The sequence below is a fragment of the Mycteria americana genome, chromosome Z (assembly GCF_035582795.1).
Source record: "Mycteria americana isolate JAX WOST 10 ecotype Jacksonville Zoo and Gardens chromosome Z, USCA_MyAme_1.0, whole genome shotgun sequence".
NCBI lineage: Eukaryota > Metazoa > Chordata > Aves > Ciconiiformes > Ciconiidae > Mycteria > Mycteria americana.
The window spans coordinates 48,629,690-48,653,468 of NC_134396.1; the positions used below are offsets into that span (position 1 = coordinate 48,629,690).

A 23,779-nucleotide genomic window follows, 5' to 3' on the forward strand; every position below is an offset into this window, starting at 1 on the left:
ATAATGACAACAGTTAATCATCTACCAAATGCTCTCCATGCCACTATTTGGCCTGGTATAAAATAATAGCGTGACATACCAGTAGATGCATTAGGTATTGTAAGCTGTGTTTTTCTTTGCTCAAAACCTACAAGTTTTCAGGGTGAGCCAACCAGAGATGAAAAAAACACAGAGCATTTTCTTTGTGACAGTTCTTTTTGCAACTGAGAATAGGGGTTGTATGCTGTTTATTGTTACTCGCGTGTGGTTACCACATATTTTCAATCATCTTTTTCGTAACTTTGTTTTTAAAGTTTGACTTGCTACACTTCACCCATCTCACCCATCTCATGATATAGTTCCTTTTCCTAATGGTATTCTGATTATTTTTCCTTTTCTTTCTGATTGCTATTGCATGACTGCATGCTTACTCAGGTCTCCTCTCTTTCTTGCCTTATACCGATTCCTATCACTTTTTCTTTCTGCTGTGTATTTTTGACATCCTTCCTGTGCTTCCAGAGCTCCTTCAGGCTATAGTGAGTTGATGTATGATATCAGGAATGTGAAATTGAGTTTTTCTTGCATTTTCCTTGATTGCCCCTCAGTGTCTTCTAGACTACTTGGGGGTTCCCAAATTGGCTTTTGTAGAAGCTGGTGGAGGATGATATGGAATGCGAGAGACTCATCTTCTCCAGCCTAGTGAAAAATTACACCAAAGAGTGGTTGTGACCTGCTGATTGACCGTGGTAGATGGAAAATGTAGTGCATTGCACCTCTTACTGTGGTTCAGTGTAACACAGTATTTGCAATTTGTAAGTACTTTGTAAATATACTACTTAATACAATTATATTTTGAAATTTACTCCAAATGTGGTATTTTAAAATAGTATGAGAATGTTCTGTCTTACTATACTTTTTATCTGAAGTTTATTTCTATTGTCATTAACCAATTTTACCATTTTTAACCGAATGATGAACTCCTCGAAATTTTGGCTGAAACTCTTAATCCCCAAGCAGTCCAGATTCAATTGCAAGATTGGTATTTGCCCTACAAACTGTAGGAAAACAGGAGAAAGTTTTCATGAATGATATTTTAGAAATTGTGTCACCTGAGGTTCAAAAAAAAAGGAGTAAATGGTTTCCTTTTTAGTATGTTAATTTGTTACCACTAACAAAATAAAAACTGTCTTTATATATTGTATCACAAAGGAAAGTTGCAGACAAACTATTAGAAATGCACAAAATACAAACTTCCAGATCATCACTGAAGCATTCTGTCTTTAAGTCGGTATGACCCTCTTGGAATAACATTTTTTGTTAGTCAAGTCCATTACATTTGACTTTGTTGTTAATACGCTTTATTTTTAGTGAATAAACAAGGCACAACTTTCGCAAAGTATTAAGTGGGCAGAAATGTGTCTTTATAACTAACTTGAAAATTAATTTTAAGTTAGCTTAGGCAAAGGACTAGGAGCCCGAGGAAATGTAGAAGACTGGCTCATTGAAGTGGAAGAAGCAATGCACAGTTCTGCTATGTGCCTGACAAAACAGTGCTGTTGCTGTTTTATCAGATCAGAACAAGAAGAGAATGGTTTGCTCATGGACACCCATCTCAGGTAAGACCTGACTTTTTTTTTCTATGCAACCTTTTCTTTTAAATTTTGAACTTAGTCTTTGATCCTTCAAAAACTTACACAAATGTTTTAAGCATACCAGCAATTGAATTTAAAGATGTACATTGCTTGCAATATAATAACCTTATGTTTTTGTATGGCACCCTCCATCTATGGCGTTATAATGCTTGCTCTGTTTACGTACCTGGAATCAGGCTCTTGCACTAGGAACAAACAGCTCAAAAAAAAGAAAAAAAAAAAAAAGGAAACGAGGGAGAGACTAGGTAGGGGCAGGATTCCTTGAACAGGAAAATATGTCTATGTGAGAGGACCTGCACAGTAGAGTCAGGGAGTGTAGTTTGATGGATGTTGTTTTCAGCAGGTGGTTTCTGGCAGTTTAATGCAGAACTGGACTGAGCCATACAAATCACTCACTATCAAAGCTTTCCTAGATGTATCGGTAATTCTTTTTGTACTTCTTTCATATCAATTATACTGACTGTCTCACATTGCTTGTGGTGTCATGATTTTACTCGGTGTTTAGAAGATGAACATGGTCATTTACAGGATTTGACAGAAGTTGAAAAAATATTTTTGACGTATTGATGTTCATGAGCTTTTTGTAGCTTCTAAAATGTTTAATGTGTTGTTGTGTCCTGCTTCAGCTCTGGATTCCTTTCTAAAAAGAAAGTAGTTATATTTCCATTTAAGTGGATTAGAATATAGATGTGGTTTGTTGTGAGCCCACTGATATTCACAGGTCTGAATATCTCTAGGTTTACTCTGCTATGGAAATTCTTAGTTGCACCATTATGTGAAAGCTGTTGAGCTGCTTTGATTCCAGGTGATGGCAACAGTTGATATGGATTTTGGAAAGGCAGGTCTACAATAAGTCTTCAAATATTTGACCTCCGTTTTCAGGAAAATCAGAACTAGCTAATCTTTTGTGTTGAATATGATGGAAATGCTTTAAAAATAAACTTTTTCTCTAGTTGTGTTTACTCCACTGAAACCCACAGATTTTTTTCTCATTCAGCTGGTCTTCAAAGAAGAGCTAAAAGGAATGGGTTTTGACAATGCCAAGCCTGAGGTTGTGGTTAATGCTGCTAATGGCCAGCATTGCTCAAAACCAGGAGTGCAAGCTTCATTTAGGCCACAGCTATGGAGATGTAATTATGTACAAGCCATTTTAGGGAAGGGCTAGTAAAATTAAGAGTGTAAGCATCGGAAAAAAGTGCTCAGATGTTCCAGGTTAGCACTGGATATAATTGTTAGCAATTGTTCTCCTATAGCACTGGATAATATTTGCTTCCTATTAAGGAAGGTATTACAGAACTATCCTCTGCATAGTAATAACCTGTTTGGTTTTCTCTTTTTTCTTATAGTGATTATTTACTTTATAGGGCCTATATTTAAATGTGCAGCTTTTACTTTTCTGGTCTTAGAACCAATCCAAATATATAAAAATTGCAAGAAGTTTTATTTTACTCTTCTTTAAGTTTTACTGATATCGTTAGAAATGCGTCAGTTTTAAATTTTAGTCATGAACTAAGCAAATGTTGCTTGCTGACTGTTTCTTTCTCTGATTGAACGGCAGCTGATTACCTTCAGCAATGCTAAAGTTACAAAGGTGGATTCTTTTTCTATTTCATATTAAAACAAATATGTATTTATGTACCTCATAAGTGTATTTCATACTCTGAAGACCATCTGGGTTGCTGATACCACTGCGTGGGATAATAGCTGGAGGTGACTTAGAAATTAAACTTATATTCGCACTTTTAGGTAAGGTACAGCATTGAAGAAGATTCCTGGGTGGAATGCGGCTGACATGCAAGGCCATTCCATGGAAGTTCCCTAGGCCTGTAACCTTAGATGTCGGTGACACCAGGGGAGCTTGGTGTACTAACTGTAAGAAGGTACTGTTCAGAGGGTGGAGCGGTGTGGAGACACCGCGGCCAGGCTCTGCAATTAAATGGGAACTCAAAGATATTGTGTGTGACCAGTAAGCTGCACATTTGCTATCCTGGGCCAATAGTCTGTCATGTTTCTGACAAAATGCTGTCCTTTGATGAACTTTGCTCATTATAACATCATTATAATACCAAAACACACCTCCATCCCAAAAGCTACCCGCCTCCAAGGTGCGACCACCCCTCACTGAGCTTGCGCTTTGAATTTTTCCTAGCCTATACCTTTAAAAACGAAGCAAGAAAACTTTACACCAATCCTAAACAAAGATGTATGACTAGAGTCACTCAAGCTCCACCCGAAAGGTGAAAGATAGTATAAAATGGCTTAAGAGAAAGAGATTGTTAGGGAAGACACCATCGTGTATCACTCTGACGTTTGGGGTCAGTCAATGGGCTGAGCCTCTCTTCCCCCCCATTGGGACGCCTTTGGGTAAGAGTCGAACACTTGGTTATACCAAGTGCCTCCCCGGGAAACTTAGAAATCTCTCTCTATATAGAGTTGCTTTATTACCTTTTAACGCGTTTATAGCCAGCAGTGTCACTCATACTCTTGGTATTTGCATGTGCTTTGCAGACAGTAAATTTATCACCGGTAATCCAAAGAATCTGTGTATCTGTTGCTCTAATAAGCTGCACTTTTTATTAATGTGGCCGTATAGTTCATGCAACACGACTAGACTGGGGGTGCAGCGCATTTAAATTAACCCTGTCGCCTTTACTCTGATGAATGGCTGCGTATACAATCCTTAGAAAATAACCGTTGACCAAGTCTGAGAATAGGACTGGACTTAGCCGCACCTAGACTCCTCTCTGAGAAGGAGTTTAGAAAGCAAGGGGGTCCTGTCTGAACCTCATGACTCAACGGGAGGGTTCCACCCCCCCAGCCACTCCTTGGACTCCTACACTACAGTAACTCTTAACGAAACACACTGTAAACAGATTTTTTTTTTTTTTATTTAGCCAAAGAGTAAATGTCACATGGGGAGCATCAAGGAAATGTTCTCATCCATAACCAAGCCACAACCCTGAAGGCCTGAATCTCCAGTCTCTGTACTCATTCAGTCCTTATCTTTTAATGTGAGTATATCAGTTTAAGCATTAATTGTTTGTAATTAAGGATCTTATTCATTGGACTTTGTGGATCTTATCTTTTATCCCTTCTTACAGGCCTAAAGAAACCTATAGGGTTATCGCCAGAACCAGGAGTATTTGAGCCTAGTTTCATTGGGGAATCATCACAGCAGAAAACTTCTGGTTTCCTATGGGTTCCACACAAGTGAGGACAAGGCATGAGTTCAAGTTCATACCCCTTTCTCATCTGGAGACGGTTACTGTGACAGGAAGCAATCTGTTCAGGAAACAAGTATTTGCCTGTTTCAGCAGCATTTAGTACTTGAACAATCATTCCCTCAAGGAATAGGAGACTCATCTTTTTCCTTATTTTGACATATCATTTGGAAGTAGGAGTCATGCTATAACTGATGCACGTACTGCAGCCAAGAATGCCTGGACTGGGAAAAAAGAGAGAGTAGTTGCTGTTTCCAGAGTTGCACCTGTCATGGCATTTTTCTTGGTGCTGAATTGAAATCAACCAGGCTTTATGGCAAGGGGAGTAACAGTTTTAGTTAATGGTGGAAATTAAGTGTTTATTTGAAATTCTTGGCTTTTGGTTTTTTTTTCAGTTAAGCACTAAAAAAGGTTTATATTTATTAAAATGCATCATTGTTCAAAGTTTATTCCCATACCAGCTCTGAATATATTACTTAGTTCAGGCCTCTAATACCTATGCTTTTTTAAGTAAATGTGAGCTTGTGCAAGAGACCTCTGCGTTCATTTAATGTTAGAACTGAGACCAATGTACCTAATGTTTCCTTAATTTAGTCCATGTTGCTTTGTTTCCAGATTATGCAGTCTTACAGTTTCCTACTTTTAAAGCCATTTTCCAGAGAGTCTGATAAATTATTCCCTAATCTTACTTGTACCCCTAAACATCCCTGTGATATTGAGCTACATCCTGTCTACATACCACCAAATTGTGCAGTGCAAATTGTCATGGGGAGTGTTTGTGTATACATCACGTTTACATGAACAGACAGTGTACTTGTGTGGGTGATGATGCCTCAGTGTGTGTGACTTCGGCCACTAGTGCATGAGAAGTGTCTTTGTGGCTGCCAGACAGCTTGCATCTGGTTAAGGATGCTGTTACCCAGCAGTTCCCTCACTACAAGCTGTTCATTTGCTCTGGCTAAGCCAAAGGCCAGGCTTAGTAGATACAGCTTCACATTTCAAAGATTACCAGATACTTTGCTGTAATCTATCTTTACCCTGAATGTTCCATGCCAGAGTATTAGGGTGCCACCTAATAAGGGAAACGGGAAAAAGAAAGGAAACAAGATTGTTGTTTGGTATTACAAGAATTTGTAATACCAAAGAATTACAATAAGTTTTGAAACCAGTTCGCAGTCGTGTGTGTCCCCCCCCTCCGCCATGATATTGTATTCTGAAGAATTTGAATCTAGCAAACCTCTTGTAAGGAAGATGACTCAAATGTACAAATTCTGCAGTGAAGCGCTCTCTCAGGAAGATCACTATGACTTTGGAATAAGAGCAGCTAAGTCTGTATTAACGATGGCCAAGTAAGTTTCTCCATACACTGCAGGTTATAACAACCTTATGAAAATCTCTGAAAATGTTTCAATTCAGCCACTGATTATTTTTTTAAAAGCTACATTTTTCTTCAATCCAAAAGAAGAGGACATTTAGATGCCAAGGGAAAGATGAATAGTATTTACCTTAATGGATCTCTCAGAACTTTGTTAGGTAGCATTGATTTGTTTGGGTGACATGGTTAGCTAGCTTTGTTTCCTTGTTCAGTACTATTAGGAAATAAATAATACATAAACACCAGCCAGTCAAAAATGGGAATTTGGAAAAAAATAAGTGGCTTTCTAGCTGTTTACAGCATTATTTTGTGAGGATGTGAATAGAATCAGGTCAAATAAAATAAAATCCAAATGAATTTGGATTTGGATGAGTACTGAGGAAGCTGGCAGAGGAGCTTGCCAAGCCACTCTCCATAATTTATCAGCAGTCCTGGTTAACAGGGGAGGTCCCAGACAACTGGAGGCTTGCCAGTGTGATGCCCATCTACAAGAAGGGCCAGAAGGAGGATCCGGGGAACTACAGGCCTGTCAGCCTGACCTCAGTACCAGGGTAAATTATGGAGCGGTTCATCTTGAGGGCGCTCAACAGGCATGTGCAGGCCAACCAGGGGATCAAGCCCAGCCAGCATGGGTTTATGGAAGGCAGGTCCTGCTTGACCAAGGCAGGTCCTTCTACGACCAGGTGACCCACCTAGTGGGTGAGGGAAAGGCTGTGGATGTTGTCTACCTGGACTTTAGTAAAGCCTTTGACACCATTTCCCACAGCATTCTCCTAGAGAATGGCTGCTCATGGCTTGGACGGGTGTACTCTTTGCTGGGTAAAAAACTGGCAGGATGGACGAGCCCAGAGAGTTGTGGTGAATGGAGTGATATCCAGTTGGCGGCCGGTCACAAGCGGTGTTCCCCAGGGCTCAGTTTGGGGGCCAGTCTTGTTTAATATCTTTATCAATGATCTGGATGAGGGGATTGAATGCACTCTCAGTAAGTTTGCAGATGACACCAAATTGGGTGGGAGTGTTGATCTGCTCAAGGGTAGGAAGGCTCTGCAGAGGGACCTGGACAGGCTGGATGGATGGGCCGAAGTCATCTGCATGACATTAACAAAGCCAAATGCCGGGTCCCACACTTGGGTCACAACAACCCCATGCAATGCTACAGGCTTGGGGAAGAGTGGCTGGAAAGCTGCCTGTCGGAAAAGGATCTGGGGGTGCTGGTTGACAGCCGGCTGAACATGAGCCGGCAGTGAGCCCAGGTGGCCAAGAAAGCCAACCCTATTCTGGCTTGTATCAGAAATAGTGTGGCCAGCAGGACTAGGGAAGTGATTGTCCCCCTGTACTGGGCACTGGTGAGGCCGCACCTCGAACACTGCGTTCAGTTTTGGGCCCCTCACTATAAGAAAGACGTTGAGTTGCTGGATCACGTCCAGAGAAGGGCAACAAAGCTGGTGAAGGGTCTAGAGAACAAGTCTTATGAGGAGTGGCTGAGCGAACTGGGGTTGTTTAGTCTGGAGAAGTGGAGGCTGAGGGGAGACCTTATCGCTCTCTACAACTACCTGAAAGGAGGTTGTAGTGATGTGGGTGTCGGGCTCTTCTCCCAAGTAACAAGTGATAGGACGAGAGGAAATGGCCTCAAGTTGCGTCAGGAGAGGTTTAGATTGGATATTAGGAAAAATGCCTTTACTGAAAGGGTGGTCAAGCATTGGAACAGGCTGCCCAGAGAGGTGGTGGAGTCACCATCCCTGTAGGAGTTCAAAAAACATGTAGACGAGGCACTTCAGGACATGGTTTAGTAGGCATGGAGGTGTTGGGTTGACAGTTGAAATAGATGATCTTAGAGGTCTTTTCCAATCTTAATGATTCTATGATTCTATGAATAATAATTTTGACATTTAATCCATTCACTATGTATGTAAGTAATCAATTAAATATTTATAAATAAGAGTGTATTTAAGTCTAAACAATTAAGTAAAATTAAGTAATCTTTGTTCATTATTTGTTGTTCTATTTCTCTAGATCACTAAAGAGAGAAAACTCAGATCTGAATGAAGACATGATTTTAGTAAGGACTTTAAGAGAATCTAACTTTAAAAAGTTTCTTGCAGATGATGTGCTATTGTTCAGGCATTTTTTTAACGTAAAACTTTGTTTCTTATTGCATAATCATGCTATAAATGTTACCATAGTAAAACACTGCTACACCTGTTTAGTTTACACGAAGTTTAGTTTAATGTGCATCATAGTTTAGTTTAACTTGTTTGATAGGAAGAGAGTTACATTTTTGTTTCACACTAGCCTGTCTGGCACTGTTTTCTGTTCATGGTAACTTTGAGAAAATCCATCTAGTCCTTTTTGTCTTTACTTTTTCAAGTTTGGATTTTGTTATCTTTTTTATTATTTTAGCAGCTTCAAATTAAAAAAATATTTTTGTCATAAATAAGTACTGTTAGGAAGGTTGGATACTTTTCCAGCATTTTTTCAGCACCAAGTTTATTACTTTGCATCAGAATTTTGAAATTCAGCATAGATATAATTCTGTGTCAGGGAAGTGTCATTTGGCTGCCTATTAAAAAAAAAATGGCTCAAATTGTTCACACTGCAATTTTCTAAAAATTGCTTATGCACATGAGGCAGCTCCTACTCCTTTTTTTTTTTAACACAGTATCTTTTTATTTAGAACAAAGTGCAGTAGGGGCAAGGCGACTTTTTATGTCTTCTATTGATTGGATGTTAATAATTGAATGCCATTCACTGCTCTTATTGTTAATATTTGTGACATCCCTATGTTATTAAGGGAAAAAATACCTGTCATTCTGCTCTCTTAGCCTCATTTAGGAACTGATTGAGGGCTTAGGTCTTTCCTAACATAGTAGGAAGGAGCTTTCATTCTGATGCATATCTGCTTTGAGTCTCAGTATCATAATAAATTTGCTGCATCTATCTGTGTGCTTGACAGTGTTGTCTACAAAGTTGAACTCCTATGTAAGCAATTTGGAGCTTCATAGTCATGCATGTGTTGGCTGCCTCACAAGACTAAGCATTTTACTGCTGTCTGCAGCTCATTAGCATGTTGTCTGAAGTAAGAGAAATTTCACAATTGCAACTGATTTTTTTTTTTCCATTTTATTTTAAAAACACATGCAAAAAAACCTTTTTTGAGACTAACCTAAGTTGAGACTAACTTGAACTCTGAAAAGATAACGAGACTGAATGACTGGCCAAATGACTGAATTAGTTTCGTTACTTAATTTTGATGACATTTCCGTGTATATTTGATCAGTTTTTCACGGAATCATGCTTGTGCACTACCTCACAAAAACCTTCACTGACTTAATCTGATTTGAAGGTCTGCAGGGTTCATAAAAACATCAGGTTTATTTTGTAAACAAAGCAGTTGCTTGGAAGGATTATACCTAATTCAGTTTAGTACCTGAAAGGCATGTAGCAGGTATAAAAACCACTGATGCAGAAACATGATTAAAGCTCTTGTCTGTGCCTGAGGAGATTTGGATTCTGTTGCTAGCTTGCCAATTTCCTTCCTAAAACTGGTGGCCAAATCACATCTAACAGAAATATCAATAATTTCTCATTTCCTGAGGACCTAACTTTATATATTGTGAGCTTAGTTTCAGACAGATCAAAAATTTCTAAAAACTGTCACATGGAGAGGTATTAGTTCAGATCAAAATATGAAATCAGATCCTTAGGTCAGATCTGATTTCATATTTTGCACTCACCAGGACTCTCTCCACAGTGAGTGCACTCAGGGTGGGAAATGGCTGTCTTAAATAGCAAGTTCCACGTACTCTTTTAGTGCCAGAAGAAATTAGTCACAGGTGCTTGAAGCTTTAGTTCTTGCACCTCCCTAAATGTTCCCGCAAAGGAAATTGTGATGCAGGAATGATTGCACTAGCTGGTGGTGGTTTCTTGGTGTCCTTTCATGTCAGCGGAGCCAAAACTGTTTCAGTATGTTGGGGAGGAGGACCCAAGAGAAGCTTCCACTTCTTTGAGATCTGCAGTGGAAAAGCTGTTTCCTTTGCCTGCTGTGCTCATGTTTTAATTTCAGAGAAGCCCTTCCCTGTTGATTATACCATTTGAGGGTAGACTATAATTTTAATTATAGTTACTGTCCTTCAATCGCAAGAAGGAGGGTTATGGCACAAGTAAAGGCATTTGTCAATTTCAAACTGTCAGTTTGTGTAGGTTTTAAAACATCACTCCAGGCAGGCTCTTGATCCCATGTAATCCCCTCCAAGGCATCAGGGAAACCAAGCATACCTTGCTGAGCAAATCTGTATGCCAACTTGTGGAATTTTGCTGAAAATATTCAGGGGAACTCTTAAGTAGTTTATTTTTTGCTTTTGACTTCATTAGCCCTGGGCTTTGATGATTTGCTTAATGTACTTGCCTTGTAGTTAATAGGAAGTAGTTCACCTCATTCATGACAGCTGGACCTTTTTCAAATGGTACTCTGCAGAAAAATACCATACAAAATACTTTTTAAGCAGTATTTATTCCTCACTGGGGCACTCAAAGTTACATCCCATTATCTGCCTGACTTTTGTTTTATGCTTCTCATGGTCAGTGGGTGGAAATTAAACTGAATACTACTGGGATGATTTTGATATCTTTGTGAGACAACTGCTTGAGGAAAACCCTGAGGCCAGAGTAAAGAAAGCCGGTGACTCAGTGGAGCAGAAATCTGGGAGGTCAAAGTAATAATTTTGAATGCAGAAATAAGAAGAGGAATATTATTTTCTTACTGAAATACCATGTCTTGGGTACCTATAGTCGTTAGAGGTCCTATGTTAGTTTTTAAGCCTCACAGCCTGGTTCTTTATTGGCTGTATGTTGTATATTCACTTTTACCTATACAGCGATCAATTTATAAAGTCATAGTTTATGTCAACATTTGTAAATTCACATTTCAGGTGTTGAGTGATTAATCAAAATGCAGAGCGGTAGCATATCAGGATACTGCTGGGCTCATCATGGGTTTTTTCTTTTTGAGAACATTCACCTGCTGTGCAATCACTTTATAATTATACTTAATTCATTCTATACTTGTATATCCTTGTGTTGCTAGACAGCTGCCATAATGTGACAACAGTGATTCCACCTATCAGTAAAATATATTATATTTTTTGGGATCCTTATGCCCCTCTGGGATGTATCTCTTCCCTAGGACATATTGCTTTCTTTTGTTTCAAAACCCTGCTCAGGTTATCTCACAGCTGTAGGAAGGTCTGCTGATATGTGTTGGCATTTTTGAGCATTGAAACAGCTTCTGCCCAAGTCCTAAGAGTACAGAAGTGTTCATCTTCTGTTCCACACTCACACTCAGCAGTCCCAGCCTAATCTTCACCTCACTTATCTTATTGGCAGAGCCCAACAGTACTAGTCTCGGATATGATGGTAATAGGGAAATAAGTGAAAAAACAAGTCACGGAGGTGCTGCAGCTTTCAGGGGACACCATTAAAAGCCACCAGTGAATCCTGCACAGAAATCTTTATTCTGCCAAAGGGAAGACACTTGATATTCAGGGGAGCTGGGTGCCAGCTGTGCATTCCTTATGCTGTCTGAGACTTCTCAGGAATACATGCATAGTAGTGTGTGGCCTTCACTCCCTGTAGCCCAGCAGGCTGGTTTCTAGTAGCCAGATTTCTTCTTGGCACAGTGAGTTCCATCTGATGTTAATTCCAGGGCTGTTTATCTGTTAAGTAATATATGAATATATCTGTGTTTGGTGGAAACTGTGAGACAAAAAGTAGAGCAAAGAGTATTTATTTAACAGTGGAGTCGTTCACAATTATCAGGCATTGATCCTTAATACATTAATTAGTGATCTTAAAAGTTGAAGGGAAGATAGTTATCTGGATTTCTGGATAGTAAAATTAGGGAGGACAGAATAAGAAAGGTAGGTCAGAGAGTTGTAATCAGGAGTTTACAACTGCTTACAACTCCTAGGAAAGTGTAACATCATGGCAGAGGAAATTCAGTGTTGGCACATGCAAACCAGTGCTCTCATGGACAGTGATTTTCTCTGTTCATGTATCTTACCCTGTTAGTCTGACTGTCTGTTCAAGATACAGGCCTGGGCATCATGTGGCCAAACATGATTTTAGGATACATCAAGAAGAAAAAATGGTAAAGTAGAAATAGCAACCAAACTCAATTTAGTTTTAAGAAGAAAATACACCTGGAGCAAGTTATTCTACAGATCTTAGTTTTATTTCCTCTGGAATATGTGGTTTTGGTAAAAAAAGGTTGCTGAGTTTATATGTTAATTCATTGTTCCTAAGCAACAAGCATTGCAAGTGGAATGTGAAATATCCTGGGTGCATTGGTTGATGCTGCTATGTCCCTCTGGAAGTGGAGAGGAGTAGCATAACAGCCTGTTGCAAGGTGAACTGGAAAGCAGAAGGAAGGGTTGGCATCTGTTTAACTTCTTCCATTCCTTTGAATTATTTCATTGAACTATGTACACTATTGCATAATGAAGCATAAAATACATACATGTAACTATACACAGCTGCAAATATGCTATAGTTATTACTAGTAATTTTACATTTCTTTCTGATGTCTGTAGTTGCAAAGGGACTGCTAAAACAAATTCAAGATAAACAGGCTATGTGCCAATTTATCTAAATTTCTCTGCTCAGACATCATCAAGAACACAAGAGATTATTGAATCCAAATTAGAGAAGAAATAAATATTCGAGATAATTATTTTCCTAATTATTTCTTTATTTGAATAGCAACATTTTGAAATACTTTCTGCCACAGATTTTCACATACTAGAGTTAGGTCCAGTGGAAGGCCACCAGGATAGTCAGGGGTCTGGAACACTTGACATATTAACAAAGGCTGAGAGAACTGGGTTTGTTTAGCCTGGGGAAGAGAATCACAGAATCACAGAATCACAGAATCATATAGGTTGGAAAAGACCTTTAAGATCATCGAGTCCAACCATAAACCTAACACTGCCAAAAACCATCACTACACCATGTCTCTAAGTACCTCATCCAAACGTCCTTTAAATACCTCCAGGGATGGCGACTCAACCACTTCCCTGGGCAGTCTGTTCCAATGCTTGATAACCCTCTCGGTGAAGAAAAATTTCCTAATATCCAGTCTAAACCTCCCCTGGCGCAACTTGAGGCCATTTCCTCTTGTCCTATCACTTGTTACCTGGGAGAAGAGACCGACCCCCACCTCTCTACAACCTCCTTTCAGGTAGTTGTAGAGAGCGATGAGGTCTCCCCTCAGCCTCCTTTTCTCCAGGCTAAACAGTCCCAGCTCCCTCAGCCGCTCCTCATAAGACTTCTGCTCCAGACCCTTCACCAGCTTCGTTGCCCTTCTCTGTACGCGCTCCAGTACCTCAATATCCCTCTTGTAGTGGGGGGCCCAAAACTGAACACAGTATTCGAGGTGCGGCCTCACCAGTGCCGAGTACAGGGGCACAATCACTTCCCTAGTCCTGCTGGCCACGCTATTTTTGATACAGGCCAGGATGCCATTGGCCTTCTTGGCCGCCTGGGCACACTGCTGGCTCATATTCAGGCGGCTGTCAACCAACACCCCCAGGTCCTTCTCTGCCAGGCAGCTTTCCAGCCACTCTTCCCCAAGCCTGTAGCGTTGCATGGGGTTGCTGTGGCCCAAGTGCAGGACCTTGCACTTGGCCTTGTTAAACCTCATACAATTCACCCCAGCCCATCGATCCAGCCTGTCCAGGTCCCTCTGCAGAGCCTGCCTACCCTCCAGCAGATCAACACTCCCACACAACTTGGTGTCGTCTGCAAACTTACTGAGAGTGCACTCGATCCCTTCGTCCAGATCATTGATAAAGATGTTAAACAGAACTGGCCCCAACACCGAGCCCTGGGGAACACCGCTTGTGACCGGCCGCCAACCGGAGTAAACTCCATTCACCACCACTCTCTGGGCCCGGCCGTCCAGCCAGTTCTTTACCCAGCGAAGAGTACACCCGTCCAAGCCATGAGCAGCCAGTTTCTCCAGGAGAATGCCGTGGGAAACCGTGTCAAAGGCTTTACTGAAGTCTAGATAGACAACATCCACAGACTTCCCCTCATCCACTAGGCGGGTCACCTTATCATAGAAGGAGATCAGGTTGGTCAAGCAGGACCTGCCTTTCCTGAACCCATGCTGGCTGGGCCTGATCCCCTGGTTATTCTCTACATGCCGTGTGATAGCACTCAGGATGATCTGCTCCATCAGCTTCCCCGGCACCGAGGTCAGGCTGACAGGCCTGTAGTTCCCCGGGTCCTCCTTCCGGCCCTTCTTGAAGATGGGTGTCACATTCGCTAATCTCCAGTCAGCAGGGACTTCCCCAGTTAGCCAGGACTGCTGGTAAATGATGGAAAGGGGCTTGGTGAGCACATCTGCCAGCTCCTTCAACACTCTCGGGTGGATCTCAGGGGATAGACTCAGGGGATATAAAGAAGACTCAGGGGATATAAAGAAGACTCAGGGGATATAAAGTTTTTGGTTTGTTTTTTTTTTACCATGTGGGTGAGCGAATACTGGAATAGTTTGCTCACAGAAGTTCTCAAGTCTCCATCCTTGGAGGTGCTCAACGTTCTACCAGACAAGTAGAGACAAGTGCTCTACTGGACAAGGAACCTAATTTGATAAGTCTTGCTTTGAGCAGGAGGTTGGAATACAAGATATCTGAGGGTCCCTTCTGGCCTAAATTACTTTATGATTCTATGGTTCACTGATTCTAATGACATGCTATGGAGCATGGTGACTTTGAAAATTAGCTTCACGGTCAAGTTACTATTAAATTGTAACATAGCAAATGAAACTTCAGCACTATAATTTAACAGAAGTAGTTCTTTTAGTTTTACAGCTGAGCACAAAACTGCGATATCTCATATTTCAAATTTATTTTAACACAGAGCTTGCTATATGAAAAAGTTTTTAAAAATATTACCAGTATGATTTATAATGCATTGTTCGATCATAACCATATAGTCTGACATTAAAAATTTATTTTAGTATATTGCCTGTCAGCCAACTTACTAACAGTGGTAGAAATAAACACTACCCGTATTTAATTCACATCTAGGCTTAGCCCCTGCCAGTACAACTGAACAACTACAGACTCTTCTGCTGAACTGTAAACTGGCTTTTAATATCAATATTTTTGTCTGCAAGGCAAACATCCCTTTCTTCACAAAGTATATTCACGACATAATCCAAACAGCAAATACACACCCATAAAAAATAAGTTGGTGTAAAATAAATGATAGATAAGTGACATTTTGGGGACCCAAGCAACACAGCTAGAAAGAAATAGAAGTATACAGCACTTTACTTCCTTTATGGAACTAATCAAAATCTTTCATTGGTCAGCTCTGCTTCCCAAATTTTGGCAAATCCTCTTGACCCATGTATTCTTCCTCCTCTGCCAACCCTGATGGCAAAATATGGAACCATAGCAGTGGAGAAACACTACATATTTATTTAAATGATTTGAATTTTTCCTTCCAGAAAATAACCATTATGGACTTTTCTGAAAGCTGAAACTTTTTCTGAAGTGTGGTTTGTTTGGCATTGCTAGATTATAGAAAACAGTTAAGATGTCTGGGATAGTGGAATGACTTGCCATGATTTACTAAGATTTTAAACTAGAGAATGCAACAAATACTGATAAAATTTGTGTTCATCTTGAGGTTATCTATGATTAAGAGTCATGGATATAAATTACTTGCCTGATTTAAGTACTTACCAGCTCTTTCAGCTTCTAGATGAAATGCCATGAAAACCTGTTTTTTCTCTCTATTTGTCCTTAATTTACTCTTTCGTTCAGATGCACCCTGCTTTCATGCCCATTTTTTCCTGATTTTTTTCTACTGACCTGGTAGGTTTAGCTCTTGAGTTTCATAGCATGAGAGTGTGAATAAAACTGTTCCTAGATGTCTGCATCATGACAAGACCTGCAGGCTGGTATTCATTTGATCTAAAACTACACCCTGTTGCACAGTGGAAACTTCAGAGTTCCTACAAAGTTAAACAACAACAACAATAATAAAGCTTTTATTCTTTGTTGTAAACAAACAGTTTCTAGACAAAAAAATTAAAGTGTTACTTCAAATCTGTAATTTTAATTTCATAAATAGAAACTATAAGCAATGATATGTCTCACTATTAATTAATTCATTTTTTGTTTATTTCCTAGGTGCACCAGGAAACAAGAGAGTTGTTATTTCTGTGGATGTTTTAAATGTGCATAAATTAGGTCATTATGCCTCTCACACTCCTCCTGAGTTGCTTTGACAGATTTTGGAGCTGTCTATGACAGGGATAAACTTTTTGGCAAAGAAATAAAGGTCACCTCAGCTTCTAAATTCTTTATGTGGTGAATCTGGTAAAGTTAATTGGATTCCACATTTCTATATATTTCCTATATATAACATTTCCACAAGTTATAGGGTTATTACTTTTTACTGTTTCTAAACATAACATGAATTTTGTTTTTACTATTCTTTGCATTTATCCTCCAAAATTCAGAGATTTTCTTCCTTGTCTGAATGTTTGTAAGGATGTGATCTCAGGTACTCTGTGACTTTCACTTTTTATAGTGGCATTTGTATTGCATATCACTTCTGTTTGAGGAGGACACATTTCTTTCTGATACCTGCTATCCCTGCTCCTTGAAGCACTCTCATTGGAACAGTATGAAGTATGTGCTTTAACCTTCTGAATTCTACCAGCTCAGGGACTGAGGCAGCAATTATTTGTTTTTCCTAGCTTCTTATTTAGTGTCTGTTCCTCTGTCTGCACCACAAACCAGTTTTATGAATTAAAGTTCCAGTCCTTTTTTTGTCATCTGTTGTATACTGAAGATGGCAGGAGTGATTGCTGAGGGGCAAAGCCACTAAAGAACTTACAGTTGTTTAATTACAGGGAAGAAGGCGGCAGAGGGTGGTGTGTTTTAAAACTGCCTCGTTCCTGCATTTGACTTGAAGAATTCTCTATAATGTACGACAGAGATCTGTCTGGGGTGGATCTGACCCATCCAGAATCTCTCTGAAGCATGGGAAATTCTCCCCTGCCAAGGCAGGTCCATGGCCTGTCAGTGGTGGTTCTGTAGCACAAATGGGCTGTAGCGTAGATTATGAGAACATGGCATATACAGAGGTGTGTAAACTACAACTGTTTCAATTTTCAGTGATTTTCACATATCTCAGCAGCAATTTACCAGGCAAGAATGCTCACCTTGTGCTGGCTTCCTTGTTTCATTGCTCTTTCAACCCTAGAGGGGAACTTTGTATTCATAATAATAATAATGGTATGTCAAAACCGTCTGTTCAGTAATCTGTACAGATACAAAGGAAGAGAGGTAAAATTTCATAGACAACCTCATCTAATTTTTGAGGCCTTCATCATAAATCTCTTAAATCTGTAATTCTGGTAGTATACTATATGTTATAGTATATATCTTCTCTGTGGATACTCAAATTTTGTGCCACACATAGCACTAAAATAAATGCTGGATCTAATACGCCTGTGAAGGCTGATAAAATAATACTGTGACCATTTCAAAGACAGAAAGATGGAGCTGTGCAGACTGTGAGTGATCTGCTGCTTCTTTCATAAAGCACTGATGGTAAAGGCTGAAGCTAAAGTATAGGAGCCCTCTTTTTCAGAATTTTCCTCTAGCAAGAGAGCTTCATTTCATCATGATGTGGAGGAAAGCTTGAAATTAATTTTTAAAATAAGGTAACCTTGTCATTTCCAAAGTGAGAGCTGAAGTGGATAATTAACAAGGGGTTTTGTCTCTCTTTTCTGTCTCATTCTTCATGCAATAAGTGGACAATTGCCTTTCTGCTTGTGCAGCCATTCATTGTGGGCATCAATTCAGTAAGTTATGGTTTTAGCATATTGTAAAACCATTGAGAGCAAACAGCAGATTGTTCTGAAAAATTCGGAGAGTCCTTATGCAATTTTAACTGTCTTTGAATAAAAACATAAAAAGTACACTCAACCACACTGATTTTTTATTAATTTGCCTGTGATGCTTAAGTCCCACCAGCCTTCACTTCAATCATTCTTAGGATAGCAATAGCAGTTTGCATTGCCCATATTCTCATCACCCTCATAATAAAAAATTTTCTTTTTTAGAAAATTCAATTTTTAAATTGAATTTTCAATTAAATTAAATTAAATTAAATTAAATTGAATTTTCAATTTCTAAATTTTTTTCAATTTTTTAGAAATTGAAAATTTTCTTAAAAATTTTCAATCTAAATCTACACTCTTTCAGTTTAGAACCATTGTCCCTTGTCCTGTCACTACAGATCCTGGTAAAAACTTCTTTCTCTGACTTTCTTATAAGCCCCCTATAAGTACTGAAAGGCCACAATAAGGTCTCTCCCAAGTCTTCTCTTCTCCAGGCTGAACAATCCCAGCTCTCTCAGCCTTTCTTTATAGGAGAGGTCTTCCAGCCCTCTGATCATTTTTGTGGCCCTCCTCTGGACCTGCTCAAATAAGTCCACGTCTTTCTTGTGCTGGGGACCCCAGAGCTGGATGCAAAACTCCAGGTGGGGTCTCACAAGAGTGGAGCAGAGCAGGAGAATCACCTCCCTTGACCTGCTGGCCATGCTTCTTTTTAGGCAGCCCAGGATATGATTGGCTTTCTGGGCTGCAAGTGCACATTGCTGGCTCATGTCCAACTTTTTATCCACCAGTATCCTCAAGTCCTTCTCCACAGGGCTGCTCTCAATCCATTAATTCCCCAGTCTGTATTGACATTGGGGATTGCCCCGACCCAGATGCAGGACCTTGCATGTGGCCTTGTTCAACTTTGTGATGTTCACAGGGGCTCACTCCTCAAGCATGTCAAAGTCCCTCTGGATGGCACCCCTTCCCTTAAGCCTATCAACTGCACCACTCATCTTGGTGTCATCCACAAACTTGCTGAGGGTGCCCTCAATCCCACTGTCTTTGTCATTGATGAAGAAATTAAATAGTGTTAGTCTCGGTATGGACCCTTGAGGGATACCACTTATGTTTTCCACTTGGACATTGAGCCATTGACTGTAACTCTTTGGACATGGCCATCCAGCCAATTCCTTATCCATTTAACAGTCCATCCATCAAATCTGTATCTCACCAATTTAGCAGCAAGAATGTTGTGGGGACCTTATCAAAGGTCTTTCAGAAGTCCAGGTAGATGACATTTGTAGCTCTTCCCTTGTCCACTGATGCAGTCACTCCATCATAGAAGGCCACTAAATCAGTCAGGCATAATTTGCTCTTGGAGGAGCCATGCTGGCTGTCTTCCATATGTTTTGACATAATCCTGTAACTCCATGTTTTATTACAATGCTTTGCTATGCTGTGCCTTCTAGTCCCTTCAGAGCATAACCTGAACCAATTTTTTTCAGGTCAGTAGCAACTTATATTTTACCATAAGGGGGAGAAACTAGTCTTGAAAGTACTATGTCATATTGCAATGTAATTAAATTGTCTCTGTTTCCCTTCATCCTTCACATTTATTTTTGTTTCAACCCTTCTTTCCACATTTCTTCTTTTCTTCCTAATTTTTTGCATCTTTCAGCCAAGGAGATTCTGTGCTAGGAAACAGAGTGTGTGAGCATTTTGGACATAAGAAAGAAGGCTAAGAAATTGACCTCTGTCTCTCCATTGGGTCAATGCAGACCTCATCATGTATTTGCCTTGTCCTGGGGCTGCTCTTACGTCTACCTGCTTTGGCTATATTTTCTGGAGATAGACAACTTTGCAGCCCAGAGGAGATGGAGTGCAAAGTACTCACGTGCCCTTTCCCAAGGCCCTTTCCCTCTTGACACAGACATTAATTTGCTCCCTGCAACCCAGTCACTTTCATATGTAGATGTCTGGCTATGAATTAGAAGACTAAGTGCAAGCACCTTCCAGTTAAACTCCTGAACTCAACTAATGTAATTCTTAAATGAATGCTTAAATGTATTTACTACAGTTTTGTGGTTAATGTATGTCTTCTGTTATGTTAAACTTTTCAGCTGAGATTCCTTTAAATGATAACAGAATGGGGCTGCAGGTATTTGATGATCAAAGTGAAAGTAAGTTGCCTGCATATTGCATTCTGAATGTGTTTTATTCTTCTGCATCTGCTTTGCACATAGGCTATCCTAAAGGGCTTCCTGGCAGAATTTGCTCAAGCAGTAAAGCAGACTGCAACAAACTTTGTGGATGCTGCTGTGGAAATTTATCAAAGCGTGAGTATTGGTCTTCTCCTAGCACCAGACAAATCCAGTTATGTTTAACTTATGTGATTTGTCAAAGTGTAAGGTAAGATAAAGCTGTTTTTAACCTGATGATTTCTAGCACCCCATTAAGTTGGTCAGGAGAATTAAGGGCACTATGCTATCTAGCACTGACCTTTGCAGTGCTCCACTTTCTCATGATTGCATCTTCAGAACTGTTTTGTTTTTTGTTTTTTTTTTCCCTCTTTCCCCCTCTGATGTAATTGCATTTTCTAGGGTAAGGTAAATGATTTTCAGTTAATCACCCTTGTACTTCAATCTTCTTTCTCTGCTTGCAGACTAGATGAAAGAAGCTTATGGTTTCCTGCAACATTTTTTTTTCCTCAAAAGGTGTAAAAGGAAGGCAAATGCAGTGGAAACACTTAACCTGAAAGGATTGTGTATAAATTACTGTAAATACATTTGCTTTGCAGGGGTAATAGGTCATATACATTCACATTCTGTCCCTCTAGCCCATTTGCTTTTTCACCTGCTTAGGTGTCTGATGTGTGTTGCCTGAAAACCAAATTAACCAACCCCTTTTGATTCATCTTTCCCTCATTTACTTTAAAACAGATATGTGAGTACACACAGTGAATACTTTAAAGAGAAGGCATAGGCTTCTAGCTTCCTTTTCTAATTCTGCCTTCTGTTTGCCTTCTCAGTTAATTCTGCCTCTGAAGTTTGTTCCCACCAGCTTTAAAATATTCTTTCCAAAGAAATATGGCCCAGGTTGGTATGAGCCAGGGAAAGGCAATGAATACTGCAAGTGCTATGATTATATTTACGTATAGTACATTAGCTTGCAGGGACAATGATTATTTAGTTCATAAAGGAGAAGAGTCAGTGTAAATTCACTGAGATGCTCATAATTCTGAAAGTCACACTGAAAAATGATTAGTTCTTCATTTTTTACTTTTCCCATAGCTAAAGGAAGAGTGGACATAAAGTACAAAATGGGTAATATTTTGTAACTAATAATATTTCCTTCAGATTATGATCTACCAGTGGGATTCATAGTGCAGCCAGTCATCAGACACTATTATGACAGACCAGTTTTATTACTTTAAGTAACATGGATAGTTCTCCAAGCTAAACTAATCAAAATAATCCAGTTGTGCTTCATGTCACTAAAAGAGGGGTTGCTGAAATTAAGCAGAACATTTTTCTTAAAGTAGCATACAAATGGACATGATACATAACTTAAGGGAGTTTACTTCTCCTTTGAATCATCTGTCCCTGGCCAGGATTAAAAGAAGAAAAATTTTCGTAGATGTCCACTCTGCATAACCAAATATAAGATTGCAGTTTTTTCGTCCCTGCTTAAGTTTGTGCACAGAATGTATTTCTTATAAACATTACAAACTTTTAAAATAGCTTTTCTTATGAGGTAAGTTGAAAACATTGCTCAATAACATATGCACACTGTAATATTGAAATTAATAAGGTTAATAACACAAACACACATCAACACTCCCTTTCCTTTTTTCTTGTTTTCACTTTTAACAGGCCACTCTGTCCAGTTATGATTTCTGTGCCATTCTGTCTCAGTTCTTCATTCCATTGCAAGTGATAGAGAAATAGTAAAGGAGGATTAAGTGTTTAATTTATGAATTCAAATTTTTCATATACTTAATGTTTTAGCATTTCACAGTCTCTCTCTTTTCTTCTTCCTTTAGCAGTATTCTTCCTGTGTTTTCTGCCACAGACATTTGCAAGCACTGTATGATTTTGTATAATGTCTCACTTTATTCTGCTTCTTTTTTATTCATATTCTGGTGCTGTTGGATTACTGAACACTCTTCACAGCCAATAAGGCTTTCTGAATGGACCTGACAAATTCTTTTCCCACTTTTAAAGATTTTTAAAGATTATGTAAACATAGAATGAAACTTTCTGATTTTACCCAACAAAGTACTCCATCTCTTTTTTACATAGGTGTTCTCCACTGTGATCCTGTAGTAGGAAGAGACCAAATGCAGGCTATGTTGTCAAGAAAGCCAAAGATTTTTCCACGACCACCTCATCAACAACAGAGGCCAGCAGTATTTCCATCCTATGCTGTCTGAAATAGCCAGTAAGGAAATCAGCTCACTTTATTTCTATTGCACTGGATATGCAAATATGTCCTACACAAACCTGTCTAACTTTGAATGTTGATTTGTAGCCAAAAGGTTTGGAATCCCACAATATATTGTGTGTTAGCCAATTATATTTTGAGACTTTCTTAAGGTGAACATATCATAAAAATAATTATTTTAAAATGGCTGATATAACTCAAACGATGGGAAACAGAAGCGAGTGAAGCTGCATGTGTTCACAAGCCAATGGGACACAGGCCTTTACATTTAGCAGGGAAATTATTCTTTAGCATGTTATGAAATGTCTGTATTAATAAAATCAGAGTTTTGCCCAGCTGTGGTCTCACTCTGTCAAAAAGCAAGTTTCCTCTTGTAAATAGACTGAACTACATATAACACTGTAATCATTGTAGCCCTAGAGATCTAAAGACTTAAGAGGACCTCTTAAAAATTCTGGAAATTAATAGATAAGCAGGAGTTTATTTTCTGTTTGAAAGTCTGTTTGTCAGAGAAGTAGCTGGTCTGTTTTTCAGTAGAGGAAGCTGCTATGCCATTCCTTGCAGCAATGGCAAGGGTTTGATGGTGCATCTTCTCCAGCAGCAATGCTGTCTTAAAATGTCCCAGCTGTCACCGATGCCAGCATACACCAGCTCTTCCTTGGTACTTGTTTGTGGAGCTGCACAGTAAGCTCATTCAGCAACCCTCCTTTCCTACAAAAACAGTAACAAACCAACATAAAAATCTGCAATTTTTCCACTTTCTTTTTCAAAGACTGTTTGTTTCCTGATTTGGTTTGTAGAGTGGTGCACAGACAATCTTGAGAGTTGGAAGGAAGAAGGGCAAGCATGGGGAACACCACAAACTGAAATAACATGCTGACTAGACAATACTGCCTGCCTACCCACAGCCTAAGTATATAAATGAGGCAGAGTTTATAGGAAAAGGTGGTAACTTTTATTACACCGATTAGTGTTTTAGTTAAAACCCAGAGGTATGCTTTCAGGCATGGAGGGAGAGCCAGAAGTCGGGTTCCTGTCCCTGAAAGCTTACTAATTTTTCAGTAATGTCAATGGATTTAATAAAAGACATTGCCTTTCCTCATGCTACTTTACTGGTGACTAGAGAAGTACTGAGATGCTGAAAAAGGCACAGTTTACATCCTAATTGTAGAATAGGTGGCTGAAATTAGTTTATTTCCCC

General features: G+C 39.5%; 1 pseudogene; it reads left to right on the top strand.

The window, feature by feature from the left end:
• Positions 1-23,779, top strand: part of LOC142402801 (dynein axonemal heavy chain 6-like) — a 55,472-nt pseudogene that overhangs the window by 19,861 nt on the left and 11,832 nt on the right.